Below are 21,249 nucleotides of genomic sequence, written 5' to 3' on the forward strand. Positions count from 1 at the left end.
TAAGCCATAATTTCATAAATGTACACAATTTCCACCTGCATTCTCTCTTGTCATCATTATCACCTTCACAATTGCCACTGTTCCTTGGATTTGTTATGGTGCTTCATATTTTTTTTAATTAAAAACATTTTTTTAAATTAATTTTTTGCTTCATAGTTTTGAAGGCATTTTCATAGTCATGAACTCACTTAATTCTTCTGAACAACCTTGTGAATTTGGCAGGTGAGATAATATCATGATTCTGCAGATAAGGAAACAGACACAGAGATGTTCTGTGCCACTCAGGGTGGCACAGTTTGGAATAGTATCCAAGTTTCTGGGTCAGTGAACTCCATCTGTTCTTAGTTTATAAAGATACAAGTGCAAGAAACTGGAAGTCCTTTTCAGCAATTATTCAGCCATTGGAAATGATCAGTTTTTTTGTCGAAAGATGAATAGAGCAAACGATTCATGCATCCTCTTGAGACTGGGAATATTGGTATTTTAGAAATGCGGCAAATGACAGAACAGAATACAAAGAGTATGATTCATCTTTTCACCCCTCCCCATTCTCATGACCACATTTTTCTTGTTGAGTCAGGTTAAAAAATAAAGTAATGGGCAAATCTGGATGGTTGCAGTTGGGCTCAAAGACTTGTGATCCTCACTGCTTAAAACCTATAAGCAGGGCTTCAAAGCAACCACTGGCAATGCCTCTTTTCTCTAAGACCTCATCTTCCTCCAAAAAGTAAGAACTCAGTTGTACTTACAGGGCGGCTCTCAGGAATTTTCTGCTTTGCCAAATCCATAGACACACCATTTGTGTTGTCCAGTTCATCTCCTACATCCCATTCTCCTAATAAATTCCTTTTCCTCTACATAGTGACATGAACTTCACTGTTGATCAGTTCAATTTATTTTATTTATTTATTTTTTTGCGGTACACGGGCTTCTCACTGTTGTGGCCTCTCCCGTTGCGGAGCACAGGCTCCGGACGCGCAGGCTCAGCGGCCATGGCTCACGGGCCCAGCCGCTCTGCTTCATGTGGGATCCTCCCGGACTGGGGCATGAACCCGTGTCCTCTGCATCGGCAGGCAGACTCTCAACCACTGCACCACCAGGGAAGCCCTCAGTTTATATTTGATGAAAAATTTTCTGAGAACACACGTATCCACAGTTTGAAGGGCTGAACAAAGTGACTGTTTTTCAGTCTCTAGTATTTGTAAAGGTACAGGGCAGTTAAAAAGAAGAGTAAATACTGAAGATTTGTGCTAATGAAGGAAAGTAACCAAGATACCCACAATGTACCTCATACATAGGTTCTCCAGCTCACAGTGACCCACCTGGATGCCTTTTAGGGGTTCTTTCCTTCTTGATGGTAGCCTGAGGCCTCTTTGGGCCTGGCCTGAGGAAGCCTAAATGTATTATCTCCTTAACAGATAATCTGTAGTGGACCACAAATGATGATTGATGTTTCTGTGTTGCCTGGAGCCTCTGCACCTGATGCCATTTGAAACTGCCACAGGAAACACTGGGCATCCTATTCCAGGGTGTCCTTAGAGCCAATGACAGATTCCTCTTGCTCGCTCAAATGGCACACTTCCTGATGTTTTGGGTGGTCTGTCCAATGCCCAGATTTGAAAATGTTTAAAGGGAGAATAAAGAACATTTAAAAATTCATAAGTAAAATACTTTATAGTTGATAGAACTTGGTGTTGGTAGCATAATGTGGAAATAGCATGATTCTCTATTTACTGTGAGCATTTGGTGGCAGGCAGACCGGATGGGGGATAATTTTTTCTTTTTTAACATCTTTATTGGAGTATAATTGCTTTACCATGATATTTTAGTTTCTGCTTTATAAAAAAGTGAATCGGCTTTACATATACATATATCCCCATATCTCCTCCCTCTTGAGTCTGCCTCCCACCCACCCTATCCCACCCCTCTAGGTGGTCACAAAGCAGCAAGCTGAATCTCCCTGTGCTATGCGGCTGCTTCCCACTACCTATGTTTTACATTGGGTAGTATATATAAGTCCATGCAACTCTCTCACTTCATCCCTGTTTAACCTTCCCCGTCCCTGTATCCTCAAGTCCATTCTCTACATCTGCATCTTTATTTCTGTCCTGCCCGTAGGTTCTTCAGAACCCTTTCTTTTTTTTTTTAGATTCCATATATATGTGTTAGCATACGGTATTTGTTTTTCTCTTTCTGACTTATTTCACTCTGTATGACAGACTCTAGGTCCGTCCACCTCACTACCAATAACTTAATTTTGTTTCTTTTTTTGACTTAGTAATATTCCATTGTATATATGTGCCACATCTTCTTTATCCATTTATCTGTCGAAGGACACTTAGGTTGCTTCCATGTCCTGGTTGTTGTAAATAGAACTGCAGTGAACATTGTGGTACATGACTATTTTTGAATTATGGTTTTCTCAGGGTATATGCCCAGTAGTGGGATTGCTGGGTCGTATGGTAGTTCTATTTTTAGTTTTTTAAGGAACCTCCATACTGTTCTCCATAGTGGCTGTATCAATTTACATTCCCACCAACAGTGCAAGAGGGTTCCCTTTTCTCCACACCCTCTCCAGCATTTATTGTTTGTGGATTTTTTTATGATGGCCATTCTGACTGGTGTGAGGTGATACCTCATTGTGGTTTTGATTTGCATTTCTCTAATGATTAGTGATGTTGAGCATTCTTTCGTGTGTTTGTTGGCAATCTGTATATCTTCTTTGGAGAAATGTCTATTTAGGTCTTCTGCCCATTTTTGGATTGGGTTCTTTGCTTTTTTGATATTGAGCTGCATGAGCTACTTGTATATTTTGGAGATTAATCCTTTGTCAGTTGCTTCATTTGCAAATATTTTCTCCCATTCTGAGGGTTGTCCTTTGCTCTTGTTTATGGTTTCCTTTGCTGTGCAAAAGCTTTGAAGTTTCATTAGGTCCCATTTGTTTATTTTTGTTTTTATTTCCATTTCTCTAGGAGGTGGGTCAAAAAGGATCTTGCTGTGATTTATGTCATAGAGTGTTCTGTTTATGTTTTTCTCTAAGAGTTTGATAGTGTCTGGCCTTACATTTAAGTCTTTAATCCATTTTGAGTTTATTTTTGTGTATGGTGTTAGGTAGTGTTCTAATTTCATTCTTTTACATGTAGCTGTCCAGTTTTCCCAGCACCAGTTATTGAAGAGGCTGTCTTTGCTCCATTGTATATTCTTGCCTTCATTATCAAAAATAAGGTGACCACACATGTGTGGGTTTACCTCTGGGCTTTCTATCCTGTTCCGTTGATCTATATTTCTGTTTTTGTGCCAGTATCATACTGTCTTGATTACTGTAGCTTTGTAGTATAGCCTGAAGTCCAGGAGACTGATTCCTCCAGCTCCATTTTTCTTTCTCAAGATTGCTTTGGCTATTTGGGGTCTTTTGTGTTTCCATACAAATTGTGAATTTTTTTTGTTCTAGTTATGTGAAAAATGCCATTGGTAGTTTGATAGGGATTGCATTGAATCTGTAGATTGCTTTGGGCAGTATAGTCATTTTCACAATGTTGATTCTTCCAAGCCATGAACATGGTATGTCTCTCCATCTATTTGTATCATCTTTAATTTCTTTCATCAGTGTCTTACAGTTTTCTGCATACAGGTCTTTTGTCTCCTTAGGTAGGTTTATTCCTAGGTATTTTATTCTTTTTGTTGCAATGGTAAAAGGGAGTGTTTCCTTAATTTCTCTTTCAGATTGTTCATCATTGGTGTATAGGAATGCAAGAGATTTCTGTGCATTAACTTTGTATCCTGCTACTTTACCAAATTCATTGATTAGCTGTAGTAGTTTTCTGGTAGCATCTTTAGGTTTCTCTGTGTATAGTGTCATGTCATCTGCAAACAGTGACAGTTTTACTTCTTCTCTTCTGAGTTGGATTCCTTTTATTTCTTTTTCTTCTCTGAATGCTGTAGCTAAAACTTCCAAAACTATGTTGAATAATAGCGGTGAGAGTGGGCAACCTTGTCTTGATCCTGATCTTAGTGGAAGTGGTTTCAGTTTTTCACCATTGAGAGCGATGTTGGCTGTGGGTTTGTCATATATGGCCTTTATTATGTTGAGGTAAGTTCCCTCTATGCCTACTTTTTGGAGGGTTTTTATCATAAATGGGTGTTGAATTTTGTCAGAAGCTTTTTCTGCATCTATTAAGATCATCATATGGTTTTTATTCTTCAATTTGTTAATACGGTGTATCACATTGATTGATTTGCATGTACTGAAGAATCCTTCATCCCTGGGATAAATCCCACTTGATCATGGTGTATGATCCTTTTAATGTGCTGTTGGATTCTGTTTGCTAGTATTTTGTTGAGGATTTTTGTCATATATGTCCTTTATTATGTTGAGGTAGTTTCCCTATATGCCTACTTTCTGGAGAGTTTTTATCATAAATGGGTGTTGAATTTTGTCAAAAGCTTTTTCTGCATCTATTGAGATGATCATATGGTTTTTCTCCTTCAGTTTGTTAATATGGTGTATCACATTGATTGATTTGCGTATATTGAATAATCCTTGCATTCCTGGGATAAACCCCACTTGATCATGGTGTATGATCCTTTTAATGTGCTGTTGGATTCTGTTTGCTAGTATTTTGCTGAGAATTTTTGCATCTATGTTCATCAGTGATATTGGCCTGTAGTTTTCTTTCTTTCTGACATCTTTGTCTGGTTTTGGTATCAGGGTGATGTGGCCTCATAGAATGAGTTTGCGAGTGTTACTCCCTCTGCTATATTTTGGAAGAGTTTGAGAATAGGTATTAGCTCTTGTCTAAATGTTTGACAGAATTTGCCTGTGAAGCCATCTGGTCCTGGGCTTTTGTTTGTCGGAAGATTTTTAATCACAGTCTCTATTTCAGTGCTTGTGATTGGTCTGTTTATATTTTCTGTTTCTTCCTGGTTCAGTCTCAGCAGGTCGTGCTTTTCTAAGAATTTGTCCATTTCTTCCAGGTTGTCCATTTTATTGGCTTATAGTTGCTTGTAGTAATCTCTCATGATCCTTTGTATTTCTGCCATGTCCATTGTTACTTTTCCCTTTCTACTTCTATTGATTTGAGTCTTCTCCCTTTTTTCTTGATGAGTCTGGCTAGGTTCATCAATTTTGTTTATCTTCTCAAAGAACCAGCTTTTAGTTTTATTGATCTTTGCTATTGTTTTCTTCATTTCTTTTTCATTTATTTTGGTTCTGATCCTTATGATTTCTTTCTTTATGCTAACTTTGGGGATTTTTTGTTCTTCTTCCTCTAATTACTTTAGGTGTAAGGTTAGCTTGTTTATTGGAGGTGTTTCTTGTTTCTTGAGGTAGGATTGTATTGCTATAAACTTTCCTCTTAGAACTGCTTTTGCTGCATCCCATAGGTTTTGGTTTGTTGTGTTTTCATTGTCATTTGTTTCTAGGTGTTTTTTGATTTCCTCTTTGATTTCTTTAGTGAGCTCTTGGTTATTAAGTAGTTTATTGTTTAGCCTCCATGTGTTTGTATTTTTACATATTATTCCTGTAATTGATATTTAGTCTCATAGCGTTGTGCTTGGAAAAGATACTTGATATGATTTCAATTTTCTTAAATTTACCAAGGCTTGATTTGTGACCCAAGATATGATGTATCCTGAAGAATGTTCTATGAGCAGTTGTGAAGAAAGTGTACTCTTTTGTTTTTAGATGGGATGTCCTATAAATATCAATTAAGTCTATCTTGTTTAATGTGTCATTTAAAGCTTGTGTTTCTTATTTATTTTCACTTTCGATGATCTGTCCATTGGTGAAAGTGGGGTGTTAAAATCCACTACTGTGATTGTGTTTCTGTTGATTTCCCCTTTTATGGCTGTTAGCATTTGCCTTATGTATTGAGGTGCTCCTATGTTGGGTGCATAAATATTTACAATTGTTATATCTTCTCTTTGGATTGATCCCTTGATCATTATGTAATGTCCTTCTTTGTCTCTTGTTATAGTCTTTATTTTAAAGTCTATTTTGTCTGAAATGAGAATTGCTACTCCAGCTTTCTTTTGATTTTCATTTGCATGGATTATCTTTTTCCATTCCCTCACTTTCAGTCTGTATGTGTCCCAAGGTCTGAAGTGGGTCTCTTGTAGACAGCATGTATATGGGTCTTGTTTTTGTATCCATTCAGCCAGTCTGTGTCTTCTGGTGGGAGCATTTAATCCTTTTACATTTAAGGTAATTATCGATATGTGTGTTCCTATTTCCATTTTCTTAATTGTTTTGTGTTGGTTATTGTAGGTCTTTTCCTTCTCTTGTGTTTCTTGCCTAGAGAAGTTCCTTTAGCATTTGTTGTAAAGCTGGTTTGGTGGTGCTGAACTCTTTCAGCTTTTCCTTGTCTGTAAAGGTTTTAATTTCTCCATCAAATCTGAATGAGATCCTTGCTGGGTAGAGTAATCTTGGTTGTAGGTTTTTCCCTTTCATCTCTTAAAGTATGTCCTGCCACTCCCTTCCGGCTTGCAGAGTTTCTGCTGAAAGATCAGCTGTTAACCTTATGGGGATTCCCTTGTATGTTATTTGTTGTTTTTCTCTTGCTGCTTTTAATATTTTTTCTTTGTATTTAATTTTTGATAGTTTGATTAATATGTGTCTTGTTGTGTTTCTCCTTGGATTTATCCTGTATGGGACTCTCTGCGCTTCCTGGACTTGAGTGACTATGTTCTTTACCATATTAGGGAAGTTTTCAAGTATAATCTCTTCAAATATTTTCTCAGCCCCTTTCTTTTTCTCCTCTTCTTCTGGGACCCCTATAATTCGAATGTTGGTGCATTTAATGTTGTCCCAGAGGTCTCTAAGCCTGTCCTCAATTCTTTTCATTCTTTTTCCCTGTTCTGCTCTGCAGTAGTTATTTCCACTATTTTATTTTCCAGGTCACTTATCCGTTCTTTTGCCTCAGTTATTCTGCCATTGATTCCTTCTAGAGAATTTTAAATTTCATTTATTGTGTTGTTTATCATTGTTTGTTTGTTCTTTAGTTCTTCTAGGTCCTTGTTAAACATTTCTTGTATTTTCTTCATTCTATTTCCAAGATTTTGGATCACCTTTACTCTAATTACTGTGAATTCTTTTTCAGGTACACTGCCTATTTCCTCTTCATTTGTTTGGTCTGGTGGTTTTTTACCTTGCTCCTTCATCTGCTGTGTGTTTCTCTGTCTTCTCATTTTGCTTAACTTATTGTGTTTGGGGTTTCCTTTTCACAGGCTGCAAGTTTGTAGTTCCCATTGTTTTTGGTGTCTGCCCCCAGTGGCTAAGGTTGGTTCAGTGGGTTGTATAGGCTTCCTGGTGGAGGGGACTAGTGCCTGTGTTCTGGTGGATGAGCCTGGATCTTGTCTTTCTGATGGGCAGGACCGTGTCCTGTGGTGTGTTTTGGGGTGTCTGTGACCTTATTATGATTTTAGGCAGCCTCTCTGCTAATGGGTGGGGTTGTGTTCCTGTCTTGCTAGTTGTTTCGCATAGGGTGTCCAGCTTGCTGATTGTTGAGTGGAGCTGGGTCTTAGCGTTGAGATGGAGATCAGGGAGTGCTTTCGCTGTTTGATGTTACATGGATCCAGGAGGCCTCCGGTGGACCAATGTCCTGAACTCGGCTCTCCCACTTCAGAACACAGGGCTGATAGCTGGCTGGAGCACCAAGGGCTTGTCAGCCACACGGGTCAGAAGAAAAGGGAGAAAAAAAGAAAGAAAGAAAACAATAAAAATAAAAAATATAGTTATTAAAATAAAAAATTTAAAAAAATTTAAAAAAATTTTTTAAAATAAAAAAAAAGTAAAAAAAAAAGGAAAGAAGAGAGCAACCAAACCAAAAAACAAATCCACCAATGTTAACAAGCACTAAAAACTATACTAATAAAAAAAACCAAAAAAGACAAAAAACGGACAGACAGAACCCTAGGACAAATGGTAAAAGCAAAGGTATACAGACAAAATCACACAAAGAAGCATACACATACACACTCACAAAAAGAGAAAAAGGAAAAAATATATATTAAAAAAAAGGGGGCTTCCCTGGTGGCGCAGTGGTTAAGAATCCGCCTGCCAATGCCAGGGGACACGGGTTTGAGCCCTAGTCCAGGAAGATCCCACATGCCGTGGAGCAATTAAGCCCATGCGCCACAACTACTGAGCCTGTGCTCTAGAGCCCACGAGCCACAACTACTGAGCCCACGCGCTGCATCTAATGAAGCCCATGCGCTCTAGAGCCCATGCTCTGCAGCAAGAGAAGGCACCGCAGTGAGAAGCCCACGCACTGCAACGAAGAGTAGCCCCCACTCGCTGCAACTAGAGAAAGCCCACGCACAGCAATGAAGACCCAACACAGCCAAAACTAATAAATAAAAAATATAAATAAATAAATTTAAAAAAAAGGAAGAGAGCAACCAAATCAATAAACAAATCTACCAATGATAATAAGCTTTAAATACTAAAGTAAGATAAACATAAAACCAGAAACAAATTAGATGCAGAAAGCAAACCCAAAGTCTACAGTTGCTCCCAAAGTCCCCCACCTCAATTTTGGGAAGATTCATTGTCTATTCAGGTATTCCACAGATGCCGGGTACATCAAGTTGATTGTGGACGTTTAATCCACTGCTCCTGAGGCTGCTGGGAGAGATTTCCGATTCTCTTCTTTGTTCGCACAGCTCCTGGGGCTCAGCTTTGGATTTGGCCCCGCCTTGGTGTGTAGGTTACCTGAGGGCATCTGTTCTTCGCTCAGACAGGACGGGGTTAAAGTAGCAGCTGATTAGAGGGCTCTGGGTCACTCAGGCCGGGGGGAAGGAGGGGTACGGAATGTGGGACGAGCCTGTGGCAGCAGAGGCAGGCGTGATGTTGCAAGAGCCCGAGGTGCGCCGTGTGTTCTCCCCGGGAAGTTGTCCTTGGATCACAGTACCCTGGCGGTGGCGGGCTGCACAGGCTCCCGGGAGGGGAGGTTTGGGTAGTGACCTGTGCTTGCACACAGGATTCTTGGTGGCTGCAGCAGCAGTGATAGCACCTTCTTCGGTCTCTGAAGCAGCCAGTTCTGACCAGCGGTTCAGGCCTGTTTCTGACTAAGCAAGTTGTTCCTTTTAGATCCTGTTTTCAAGGCGGTCTCTGATGGTAGATGGAGGACACGTTTTTCTCTGCTGGTCCATTTGTCTGTACAGTCATTGGCCTCTCAGAGACTCCAGGTTGGAGGTCTTCATAAATTAGCCTCACCAGCCTTTTTGAACCAGATGCATTGTACAGACCGCAACTGGTTTGTAAAAGCAGTACATCTAATCACATAATGCCTCTATAATGTGGTTTTTTAAATTAAGTGACCTACAGGATATCAATCTGGTGGTAACAACTCCCAAAGGATGCAGCACTGGCAAACACTTCAAGAGCAGCTAGTACTACTATTAAATGTGAAGTTCACTTCATCTGAACATATGGAAATAAAAAGTCGTGGGAGAACTTCAGTGCTCTGTACATGCTATATTGTTCATAAACCTGTCATAAATAAGTGCCTCTTAAAAAGAAACCAATTAATAAATGTGCATTGAATTACAAAGTTTAAATATTCCATAAAATGGGATCTCTCTCCACCCCCTCTACCCACATTCCCACCCCTGCCAGGGCCCTCTTGTTATTCAAGCTGTTATAACATTTTCCACTGTTTGGCACATCTCTGTTTAATTGTTGTTGATTGAGTTATTTGGTTGGTTTGGTTGCTTTAAAGAAAATGAAGAAAAATCTGTAAGCTATAAAATGCATCTTCTTTCTTCCTTTGTCTGTGTATTAGAGTCTGGCTTGGCACTAGGGCCCCACCCCAAACCTCCCACCAAGAGTATGTCATATTTCTATATGCTTGTGCATGTTCAGTTCTACCTCTTTTGAAATGATGCCCAAAACCAAGCAATGTTTACATAAGTAAAAGGGAGTTTCACTTTTATGCTGTAATTTCTGCATGGAGCAGAGAGTTTTCCTAGCCATACCTTATACTTTGTTCATGGGTGAACTTGTATTTTTCTAATGTGATGGTTTTATCCACCTTTGACAACAGATTTCTTTAGGAGATTACACACCTGGAATTAACTTCTTCTGCCAAGAATTACAGTGCACCTGGAAGTACTAAATCATTTTTATCCATGTTTTAGAAGCTTTTCATAATAAAATTGCATATCTTGAACTTGACCTGTCTCTTGAGGAGAAGCTTAAGGGCCAGAGTTGGGTAGGTATGTATATGCTGGAGTTATGAAGTAAATATATCCAGGATGTGTTTACTTCTCACCAGTCACACACTGGCTGCCTGAACACCATCTCCCTGAGTATCTCTCTTCTTAAATGACTCTGCTTACTGCATAACATATGGAAATATGAGTATGTACTTTCAGCAGATTGTTTGCTATGTTTACACTGGTTCTAACACTAATCCCCATTAATGTTTGATATAGTTCTCAACAGGTTTAAGTAGATGTCAGACACCATATCTATTGCGTATGTGTTGGGCATGATATACACAACGAGAATGATAAAGAAGTGTTTTTAAGGATTTCTTTCCTGAAGACATTTTTGCTAACTAGACTAAGTATTTTGAAAATGTGAAATACTTTCTATGAGTATAAATGCCACCAAAATACAACATCAATTAATTTATAAAATCATGCAGGGAGTTTATTATACCATCAGTTTTGAGACCTATGATATTTTCTGTCTGTTGTGAAACTGTTGATAAGATCTTGTGAGGTACAACTGCAAGACTGTCCTCAAAAGATTCAGAAATATGAGCTGGAAAACTTTTTACAAATTCATGCGAACACATCACAGAGATAATATAGTGTGAGTGTTAGAAATTACTTAAATGATTTCTTTGGTGGAGGAGGCATAGGGCGACAGGTATAGGAAATTTAGTGGAAAAAAAATTCCCTTTAAGTTTTGCTATGAGCATCAGATCTCCCTTTTTGCCATGAAACCTGAATATGCTCTAGTTTTCCTTGACGTGAAGTCATATGAGTAGAACAACAAATGCTTTTTATCCTTAGGCATCCTTGCCCTGCTATGTTTGGTTTGCCTTAAGTTTGCCAAACTGGTTCTGCTTATTCTTGTCAAACAGGGATAATTTCTTCTCTTGGTTGACTCTGATATAGTGACAGCATTTTAAAGGCCAAAAGTTGCTGTAATGACAAATTATAGAAGTATAAACATTTATTCTTTTTAGACAAAAACTCTGTAAGATTAAGAAAAGGAATAGAAAAATCATGGATAAACCAACACATTTATTTTGATGGATTTTATTTTTCAGGCAACATAAGAATGATATTGTAAGTGACGTAAATGATGTTTAGATAAAAAAGAAGTACAGGAAAAACAAAATTTAGATACATTAAAATAGACCTGCTACCAAATTCAAACATAAATAATTGAATTTTGCAAATTACTATTCTCTGTAATTGTGGTTTAATCTTACATGAATGTGACTAAATTCTACCCCAGGTATAGATAAACTCATTATGTCCTTTAAGTAGTTCCAATTTCCTGATAACCAGCAGTCAAATCGAAGAACAAGCAGAATTAGTAGCCAAGTCTAATAAACGACTGGGAAAAATTGTATCTGTCTCATCCTTCTGGTTCCCACACACTCTGGTTACATCATTACTTAGCCTGTAAACTCAGAGCCCAATTGGGCTCCAGAGTTTGGGTCAGGTGACCAAAACATCAAAATGCATCTGAAACTCTACCCTAAAGATGGGGTTTCAGCAGGGGCCTCTGGGTAGCTGACTCCTCTGCGGCTGCTGTGCAATTTTCGTATTTTATTTCACCTTTGCTTTCAGGCTTAGCTCTTGGTCCCACAGATTGATGGCCGAAGCAAACTTGTTGATGTGGGTTTTTCTGTGCAGGTGTGTGGGCAAAATTATTTCCTGTACAACATACTACACTTGGTTATGTAATAGCTTAAAAGAAAAACAACCATGGGACGTTTCCCTATGAATTGGTTTTCATCAGCAGAGAGAATTCTAATGCCTTCCTTTTCCTTTTATCTTCTTTTGGTTTGTTTTTGAAAAGTGTTTTGGGTTTTATTTTGTCTTTAAAAATAATTTAATGTCTAAATCCACAAAACTCAAAAGCCAAGTTTATCAGGTCCACTGGATGCAACTCCTGACGATGGAGCTGAAATTCTGTGCTCCTCTTAAAGGAACGGAATGTGTAACTCTATCACCTTGCTAAGGTTTCACAGGGCAAGTATAGTGATGACAACAATTACTTGTTTTCTGCAGATGTAGAAAGGCATTTTTTTACATGTGCAGGAAGCAACAGAAAACCTGGTCTTAGGGGACAGGTGAGTGAGTTGCCTTGCAAGAAATAAACCAAATAATCCTTAAAGTTGTAGTAACACATACAGAGCCAAAAGCTTGACACATCTATACACAAACGTGTTTTTAGGTTCAGGTTTACCTTTCTCTTGATTGCTACAATAGGGGCTTTGATCACTTCTGGCTGAGGATTTGTTCTGAACTTTCTTGAAGTAAAATCAGAAATGGAAAATCCACTGGAAACTGTCTTTGATACATTGTTATCAGGTATTCAGAGATATCTCCAGGAGGCAGGGATGTGCTAAAGAAGGAGGAAACTCAGGTGAAAGTTGGCTTTGTCAAAAACCAAGCCAAACAAGCCAAACATCGTACTAGGTGCTCCACCACATTCATCCTAATCCTTACATTAATCCAGAAAGGTAATTATTATTACCACCCCTCCTACCCCTTTACAGAGGAGAAGCTGAGGATCAGAAAAGTTCAATGATTTGCTCAAGATCATACAGCTGTTTCGTGGTGGTACATAGAGATAAGATTCCAGCCTACATGTGATTTAATCTGGGACCTCCGTCCTTCACCACCATCCCACCTTGCCTCCCCGTAAAATTCTTTGTCCTTATGGCACTTTTATTGATAATATTGAGGTGGAATAAACCGGATGAGGAAGTAATTGAAATTACTTGTGTTAAAACATTAACAGGACTAAGTGCTTGAGGAGAGTGAAAGTTTCATGGAAGAAATGGCTCAGGTTAGAACAGTGTTGAGGAGCCTTGTATCTACGGCAGGCAAAGCCGGGAAGAGCGTGGGTGGTAGATGAATACTTGGTTATCTTCTCCCCTGCAGGTAATCCCTCAAAAATAACTGATAACTACTTTTATCCTGGAAAACTATCTCTGAAAGTACTGTGTAAGACAGAGCAAACTCCCGTCCCCACGGGTGCCTGCCAAATAAAGTAACTAGGTGCTCACATATTTTCCAGTACAAGTGCTTCATTATTAATTCATAGTCCAGGTCCTCGGTACATGCTGTTACTAATATTAGGTTTCGGCAGAGAATAATGAACAGGAGCACTGGACTGGATGTCTTAACACTTTTTAAACAATGTTTGCAGTGCTAAATTCTATTTCTAGCTTAATGGGGGTCTTTACATAAACAAGAGGAGGGCTCTATAGAGGCTGTGGGTATAATTTTCCCACAGCTTAGCAACAGGAAGGGTAAGAGTCAGCATGATTAAGACCTGGTGGAAGGTTATGTACGTAGGGATTTCCACCCTTAGGTCTCAGCTTATTCTTCTTAAGTCAGACAAGAAAAGGAGAGGCCTCCTGAGTTCGGATTCCAACTAGAAAGTCTGGACCAGCTCCTGGCTTTGAAACTGCATCCCATCAGGAAAGAAGGGAGGCGGTCTTGCTCTGGTGGGTCCCCTACAGGTGGCCCCAGAGCAGGGCCCGCTTACTCACTAGGCATCGCGTCCGTAGGTCCATGGTACTTTTAGTGGCTCACATAAATGTTTTCACCTGAATTCCGTTTAAAACTGGATGTGATGATGAATATATAATGATGAATCCAGCTTGGTTTATATTCATCTTTACACCAGCACAGTCATAAAGTATAAGTTTTAATTATTCTCATGGAGCAAGGGAGCCAGGAGGGCAAAATGCTCATGAAACTTTTCATGTGGTCCTGCCCCAAAGAGGCCACATACCAGTGGCACTGGGTGGGGGGATGCTAAACACGTTGAGTTATTTCATTAGACAACCTGTTCTTCCTTACTGTTGTTTTCTCACTGTAAATCTTATTGCGAGTGAGTCTTTGAGGGCAAAAAATAGCTATCTGGGTTAACAACATTAAGATCACCTTTCCTCTGGGTTCCCAACAGTGTCCTGCCTGGCATAGAGTTAGTATTCAATAATTAGTTGCATATAATTGAAATTGATTTAAAGGATAATCACATTGAGGTATTTATTCATTAAGTGCAACAGCTATTTAGTGCCAACTGTGTGTCGGGTACTGACTGCACTCAGTGTTAGAGATACAGTGGGAAATAAGCTTCAGAGAAGGGCAACGAGAAGAAACACACAAAAATGACATTTTCAAGGGGTAGGGGCTTAGTAAAAATAAGGTGGAAGAAATCTCTGATTTCCATTTGAAAAATGTGTCAACCTCCTAATTAAAATAGATTTTCTTCGGTGCCATTGAGATACAAGCTAAATCAGTCATAAATACATGAAATGGAGATAAGCATTGTATTTGGTAGTTAAGATTTTTGAGCTATTTAAAAATAAAAGGTGTTAAATTAAAATTAAAAGGAGGTTTGATGGGAATGGCTTAGCTCACCTGACTCTGGTGATTGGCTGTCCAAGCACAAAGAATCGATGAGTGTTGTTTCTGTGAAGGGGCTAAAGTCACAGCTGGCTGTTTTCTCCTTGCTGTTGTTGGACCTGCTAGGATTCATGTTCAATTTTGAGATTCAACTGATAGAAGCATAAGTTTTCATGGGGGCTGTCTGAATCACTGGGCTTTAAGTAAGCACCTAGCTCTATTCACTTAGGTCTCATAACGAGACTTCAGGCAACATATGGATCTTGCCTGGTCCATTCATGTAACAGACATTTATTGAGCCTCTACTGGGCCTGTGCCTGTTTGATTTACAGAAAAGAATAAAACAGACTACTCCCTTCCCCACGTAGGATTTACATTCTAGTTGGGGAGGGACAGATTTAAAAATTTTAAATAATGAGCAAAGTAATTGCAGGTTTCTGTAGTATATTCCAGTGGATATCTTTTATTTTGGCTTTTTGGTAACAGCAACCTGATTTTCCACAACATAGGGTCTTGGCAGACAATCTGTCAAGGAATCCCACCTTTCTCTAGCCATAAAGTGGGCATGTGGCCCAAGTTTGACCAGTCAGAATCTCTTTTCTGGAGATTTGAGGGGCTGGGTCTTGATACCATGGGCATGTGGCCAGATTCTGAAAAAAGACCACCACTGATATCATGGAATAATGAACAGCTATAATGGACTGACTCGTGAGTTAAGGGTAACTCTTGCTTTAGTTTGCCGATGGTAGTACCAAGTTATTAAATTATGTTGACCCTAAATTCCCTTCACCTCGTTGCCCCTTTATGGAATTCAGTAGGGATCAGCGAGAAGAATTTAAGCATAGTCCATGCGATGATTGGATCAGCATGGTTTAATGGAAAGAGCTTGGGAATTGCACAGATTTGGGTCCCAAATAAAGATTTGTCGAAGGATAGTTGTGTAACACCGACTCCAGGAGTCACTGTGAAGTTTAAATCTAGAGGGCCTAATGTGTATATGCCCCAAAATGTCAGTTCCTTTCCCTTACCTGCTTCTACTCTATACCTACCCTGCTGTTCCACCCTGTCTTCATCATTGCTATGTTGCCAGATCGGTGGGAAATTTAAAATAACACGCAATAGCAACTCTGGGAAAAGAGAGGAAATAGAAAGGATTGGAAGGCAGTCTAATGAATGAATCCTCAGCCTGCTCCTTCACTCTTCAGATACTGTAGGCTTGGAGCCGAGTGTGGACCAGAAACTAAAAAACTGGCCCATTCTGTGGCTCATGAACTCTGCCTGGCACGAACACTTCTGTTTCAGCACATCTGTGATTGCCATATCACCAGCATTTGCAGAATGGAGGATTAATTTTATTGTGCATTGGATCAGCAGATCTGGTGACATAATATTGCACGACGAAGAAGGATTACTCACCAGTTTCTGGATGCTGCATTTTTAGAAACTAACTCCACTTAACGATAAGTGCTGGATCTAACAACTTCCCCTTTTCCTCACTCCCACTCTCCAATCACCCAACCAACAAATATCACTTAATGCAAAAACCAGCTCTCTTGGAACCAGATGGATACAGTTTTTTTCAGGATAAAATTCTGGATATTCCCCCAAAGTAAAGGTTTTATTATACTTCTTCAGTTATTAAAAACAGATGTGTCATGTTTATAATGATGGCTCCAAGCACTTTTTTCGCCTCTGGGTTTATGGAAAGCAATTTGCATAGGGTAAAATAATATAGTGAGTCATTTCTGAGGAAAAAATAGGAAAATTATATAGTCTGCAAGCCAGACAGGGCTCATGGTCATAAGGAAATATGGCTACATCCCAGGGCAAACAAAGAAGAGACCTTGTTTCTATTCCTGTCAGATACCCACTCAGGGTTTTGACTTACCATTTTTTCACCTGCGACCTCCATTTGCAGGAAAGGGAACTCAGAGATAGGCTCCTATCCAGGTCTAGAGTATAGCAGAGCTCAGTTGCACGCTGCATCCTGTAATTTCCCTACCTGCCGCTGAGCCAGTACTACTACTTCCCTTACCTGGTGTCTTTATGCGCTTTTTAAAATTCTAAATTTAGGCTATCACAGAGCCTTGTTGTTCCTCCAGTAGCATATCTTAAAAACTATTTCTTCCTTTCTCTGTAGCCTCCGCTTTGTCCACTCTTGTCATTTCTGCTTTGCAATGGTTAACCAGTTGTTGGGCTCCTGTGTCTCAGCTGGCTATGGAGTATAGAGTGAGTAGGGCACTGTGGATAAATGTAAAAGTGTGTGTGTGTGTGTGTGTGTGTGTGTGTGTGTGTGTGTGTTGGGGGAGAGTTCTTTATTGAGTGCTTATTACATGCCAGGCATTGCTCTAACTTAGTTTTTAGAGTTTGTTACATTTAATTTTCACAGCAGCTATATGAGGTAGGAGTTTGGACAGGACCTATATTTAAACCCTGCTTTACCATTTACTTGTAGAAATATGTAAGCTTAGAGGTAGGCACTATCCATATTTGTATGGTTCAAAAAACTGCTTTATCTTGTATATAGCCAGGGAAATTAAAAAAAAATTTCAAAAAGTATTCTGTCAATTTTTCTTATATTCGAAGCTCTGATGGCCAAACTAGATATATGCCATATTCATTTTTTAACAGCACAAAGTACAAAGAAAGTGATCAAAAATATACAAACTGCTCTCATTTAGTCTATGCAAGCAGTGGACAGTAAAATATAATGGTCTACTTATTCTGCTGTGATTGACAGCCAAACCTTAGAGCAATTTGTGCTCTGATCAGATAGCAGGGTTTCTCCCATAACCTTGAGGTCCAAATCTCACTGCCCTTTATTGTGAAATTATCTGCCCTTTGACCTTTTGGAGAGCCTGGGACCCACATCTTCTAAAAGTCTTCCTTCGACCCTCCACTGACATGTACAGTAAATGACTGATTGTCTCTATTCTACGCCCATGGCAGACACAGAGAAATACCTAACTCACTTTAGCAAAACTTATCCTAATTGGCAGTATAATCAAAGGTTAGTGGAATGCTCCAGAAACTTACCTGGAGACCTGAATTTGGTGTCTTTTGAAGTTTTGGTAAAATAAGTGGTACCTTCTTTGTGCTTGTATTTTCTTTCCTTCCAAAGGGGGAATGAGGAAGAAAAAAAAATTGAAAGGAAAGCTAAAGCATCTCTTTTCACACAACCTTCCCTTCTCTCTTTCTCTGTGGCAGAAAGTGACACGGGGCTGCTGGGCTGGTTCAGGGGGTTATGCACATAAAGTCCTTGTCACCTGCGCTATTTAAAGTGGAATGGAAAAGTGCAGTTGAAAACATCCTGGAAGAAATGTTCTCTCCTAGGGCAGCCAGGGTCCTTTTCATCTTCACCTGAAGGCAGCCCTCACCCAATTTAATGCATCATTTAGTTCGACATTAGTGAAAAAAGCCTCCCCAGGCCTGCTCGCAATGACCCCAGGGCTCTGCAAAAAGACTGAGCAGGAGGGTTACTGGTTCTCACTTCCCCATTCAGAACCCTTCGTAAGGGAAACTTCAAAAATGGACATGGAGCCAAATGAGGAGGTTGAAGAGTGCAAGCTTTAAATGACAGACAAGTGCTTTCTCTAAAGTTTTCCAGTCCTATCGCCCAGGAGATAGGAGGAGCCCTGGATAAATTTGTAGATATGTAGGAAGGAAAGCAAAAAGGAAGGAAGGAAGGAAGGAAGGGAGAACCCACTTTGTCAAGGCACTGTACCAGGTTTTTAGCATTATATCAACTAATCATCATAATGCTGTTTATATTTTTGTTATTCAATGTCAATTTTGCAGATTAGCAAACAGATACTCCCAGGGGTTGGGTAATTTCTCTAAAGATGCCAAAGTAAAGGACAGAAATAGGATTTGAACCTAGGTTATCTTTCCCATCAATCTTTCCCCTCATCCTTTTCAGGTGGTCTGGGGTTTGGCATTGACTCCAGGATCTCCAAATAATACCAGTCAAGAGTTCAGTCTGTGGGGGGGGGGGCTTCAGTGCCCTCCCAACTGGGGAGAACTCAAGGCAAGGCCAGTTAACAGCTTGCCTTTGGAGCTGGGCGGGAGAGAAGCCACTTGTACCTACCAGGAGGAAAGTGCAGGTGCAATGTGACTGTCTCAAGGTGCAGCTGTTGCACCTACGTGTTCCTGTCTTGGGGGCACCTGCCAGCCACAATATCAGGCCCACAATTCACTGTGACTCAAAAGCCCATCAGTAATTTCCTTTTTTCTAAATCCAAAAAAAGAATCTTTGGATGGGAAGACTTCTGTCTGTTCCTTCTGTTAAGCTAAATATTATGTCCATGTCTTCTACAAATGTGTCCTGAGATTATTTTAATTTCAAAATTTAATGGTTCTGTGCATTAGTCATGTTTTACCTTGCTTAGAGTAAATAGCTATGGAATTTCATGCAGTCATTTGATTGGTCCACCATGATTTGAAAGAAGAGTTGTGTCTCTTTTCAACTGATAATCCCATTTAATATCTGTGTGATTCACTACAAGATGCAGTTGAATGTTATCTGCCAATATTGTATAATATCTGTATGCCAAAATATTTCTTGCCTCTTGTTCTATAGTTTTGAATACATTGTTTGAAAGTTTATTGTGTTTTGTCATTTAAGAAAATATTGACAGAACAGGCTATCTTCTAAGAAGAGAGGTTAACTTCAATGTGTGTAAGAGACACTTGCAGAGAAATTCAGTGTGACTGGGTTCCTTGTAATAATGGCATTTTAATATCATGGTAAACAAAGCTCTTCCTTGTTAAAGCTTCTGTGATAATTGTTGAAATGATAATGTCTTTTCATCATTTAAACTAGTAGTCCAAGAATTTTGAGTTACCTGACCCTGGTCAAATGCCAACTCCACCATTTATTAGCTGTATATTCTTGGACAAGTTACATGTGCTCTCTAAGTCTCATATTTCTCATCTGTAAAATGGGGTGATGATACCTATTTATTGAGATTTTGGGGGGAGATAAGGGTTAAATGAAATAAATTGACTAGTGTATACACCTGGTACGTGACAGACACTCATTAGATGGAATTATTAATATTAGTCCCAGAGAGCAGTGCTCGTTTTTTAGTGTTTTGACTAGCTGGGATTTGGTGTTATTAGTCTAAATTGAAAACTCTCAAATCCACAAAAGGGCACCAATCATAATGTACAAATATTTTTAACATGGAAATGTTTGGAAATGGAAATCAGCCAGCCTCCTAATCTGATAATTCTAATAGAACTGGGAATACGTGAAGATGATTACATTAAATCTTTACATACAGACAAACCCCTGTATACAATGCAGATGTTATGATAGGCGTCAGTATTGGTATTAAGATATGCTTCATGTTCGCATTAGTAATAAGCTATGATTAACTCAAGAAAGTAAAACAAGAATATACAGTAGTATAATTTCCTTATTCATCATCAGAAGAATGTGTGTATGTCACTTATATTTAAAGAACTCTCCTGCTAAAACTTATTCTGGATATAATACGGTGAATACGTATGTCTCAGACAAGCCATGCAATATGAAAACTATTTCATAAAGGAAGTTATTTTTATCTTAATAAAGGAACTAAATAGTTGCATGTAAAACAACACATTATGACCCATTAGAAGTTTGTTATATATCAATTTTATCTAAGCCTTTTTAAGGTGTACCTGTGTTTTCAATTCCTATTATATCTTTAGGTAATGAATTCTCCGAGCAGTTACCTAGTGAGTGGATAAAAGTTTCACACTCAAATGAGCACTTACTTGCTGAGTAACTAAGACATCTTGAGTTTACTTTCTTTTTCTGTAAATATGGGTGGAAGTGCCTATCCAGCAATACCAAGTTCATAGGGAGTGTGTGAAAGTCAAATGATATTGTGGCTATCAAAGTGTTCTATGGACAGAGCATTATACAGATGGAGGAAATTTACTTAGGTTGTCATCTTCCTGGGTGAAATAAATTTCCTCATTACAGTGTTCTAATTGTTGTGCCCTAGATATTTTTCCTTCAAGGGTTACTCACTAGAATTTGGTGAACAAATATATGTCAAAGCTTTTATATGCCAGAATTTCATTAATGAATATGATGAAAAATAAAATAGCTAAAGAGACTAATGTCTGCAGATTGACTAGACATTGTCAGTGACTTTTAAAATGTAATTTATGGTTAGTTTTTTCATGTGTTCACTTTCTTTTCTCCAAAACCTTTTAGTTACTGTTTACATCAAGGAAGCATTAGAAAAAGAACAACTTGTCTTATTTTTAACATATTGGAGTACATTTCCTGTTTTACCTTCATTTCTTCTGAGAAAATTAATTGCAATTTAATTACCTTCCATTTTTCAAGAAGTTAACCCTTGAGTAAATAAGAAGTAGATCTACTTGATTTTTAAGTTTACAGTAAGTCCCCTACATACTTGAAGTCCCCTTCAAGTTGTGAACTTTCAAAGATGCAAACGTGCGTTCCATCAACATCAGGCGTGAGTGAACTTGCAGCTTGCCCTCCGTCTCCTATTGCTGACGATCCTTCAGCTCTACCATCTCCCACCTTTTCTCCCTCCTCCAGTCAGTAACTCTTCTTGCCTGTTCACTGAATGCCAGCCCTGTATGCTAGCTGTTGTACTGTACTAATGTACTTTT

This window comes from Aethalodelphis obliquidens, unplaced genomic scaffold (assembly GCF_003676395.1).
Source record: "Aethalodelphis obliquidens isolate GAN/ISIS:26980383/991018 unplaced genomic scaffold, ASM367639v1 scaffold1, whole genome shotgun sequence".
Taxonomy (NCBI): domain Eukaryota; kingdom Metazoa; phylum Chordata; class Mammalia; order Artiodactyla; family Delphinidae; genus Aethalodelphis; species Aethalodelphis obliquidens.